Below are 1,574 nucleotides of genomic sequence, written 5' to 3'. Positions count from 1 at the left end.
GGATCTGTGCTCGGTCCAATCCTGTTCACTTTATTTATGCTTCCTTTAGGCAATATTATCAGGAAACACTCAAACTTTCATTGTTAAACAGATGATGCTCAATTTTATCTATTGTTCAAGCTGGATGAAACTAATCAGTTAGCTTAACTTCAAATGTTCTTTCAGGATGTTAAAACCTGGATGACCTGTAATTTTCTAATGTTACTCCACCTCCTTCTCTCCATCTTTATGCAACCTCATCCCATTGATGCATGTTACTAACTCAACTTCTTTCCTTTCCCGGAGTCTTGTGCTTTCTCGCCCCCGTAGTCTTGCGCTCTCTTGCCCCTCTCCTCTCTCCTCCTATCGCTTCCTGCAAGAGTTTCTGGCTCTGGAGCTGTGGAGTCTGGATCTGTGGTTGGAGTCACTTGCTACCTCCATGTTCCTGCTAAACACCCTCTGCTACAATTCTCCATGTCTCTTCTCTCTCTCTCTCTCTCTCTCTCACCCCCAACCGGTTGAATCGAATTTTTGTATTTGTGTATGTTTTTATTGAGATATGGATCCCCTGGGTCTGAAATAAAGTTTATACTAAACACTATTGTGCTCGTAAGGAAGTACACACAGACAGATTAGAAGGACACTATTACCCCTGTTCCACTAAAATTAGCATGTATTTGCAGAGTTTTAAGCGTGGGTAAACATGCTAAAAGTAGGCAATAGAGTCCTTTCCCGTTGCCAGGAGGCGAGTAAGCATTTTTTTTTTTTTTTTTTAATTGTGTGTCACATTCAACATCATGAACGTGCCGGAAAACAGGGTTAGTAAACAGCATAAAGCAGAATGTAAGCTTGTTACGGCTGTTGCTGAGCTTTATATCTGTTACGTATTCAGTCTCTCTTTCAAACTTGGTGCTGACTAATATGAAACAATGTCCATGCGCTGTTAGGTGGACAATGATTTGTGGCCAAGAGAACAGAACATCATCTACCACCACAGGCAACATGCATCGTAGCATCGTGCTGGAAAAAGAGCAAAACTTAGCGTGTCCACCTGGGCATTATGTTTATATCACTGTCGATCGGCGCTGGAACCAATCGAGAACTGTGACAACTGCAGAGTTATTTGTTATGAGAATGAAGGCTAATTGTAACCCTTCCCACCAAAAACAAAAGCCAGATGTTACTGTTTTTTTTTTTTTAAGTTCATGTTTTTTTGTCTGTGTAACCGTCCATTGAAATCAGTATAGTTTGTTGGAACGGTGTAGTTCACATGCATTTGTAGCAATGTAGCAGTGTTTCTCAAATGGGGGCACATGTACCCCTAGGGGTACTTTGGAGTATTGCAGGGGGTACGTAAGATATTTAAAAAATATATCAGTCAGGCATAATTCCTAAAATGATGATGCAATACAATTTTAGTGATTCTTAACTTTGGACAAGTAGCATTTTGTTTTTTTGTAGTGTTTTTCCGGTATTGTTCCTCTTTACATAACAAGGTTATTTTTTTCTATTGAACATGTTGTGCGCTGGTCAGGGGGTAGTTGAATGAAAAGAAAATTTTAAGGAGGTACATTATTGTTAAAACGTGAGAACCC

General features: G+C 39.9%; 1 protein-coding gene across 4 annotated transcripts in view; it reads right to left on the bottom strand.

Moving 5' to 3' along the window:
• Positions 1-1,574, bottom strand: part of tasor2 (transcription activation suppressor family member 2) — a 24,578-nt gene that overhangs the window by 19,257 nt on the left and 3,747 nt on the right. The window lies entirely within an intron of this gene.

The sequence above is a fragment of the Etheostoma spectabile genome, chromosome 8, assembly GCF_008692095.1.
Source record: "Etheostoma spectabile isolate EspeVRDwgs_2016 chromosome 8, UIUC_Espe_1.0, whole genome shotgun sequence".
NCBI lineage: Eukaryota > Metazoa > Chordata > Actinopteri > Perciformes > Percidae > Etheostoma > Etheostoma spectabile.
This window is presented reverse-complemented; position numbering and strand designations above follow the sequence as displayed.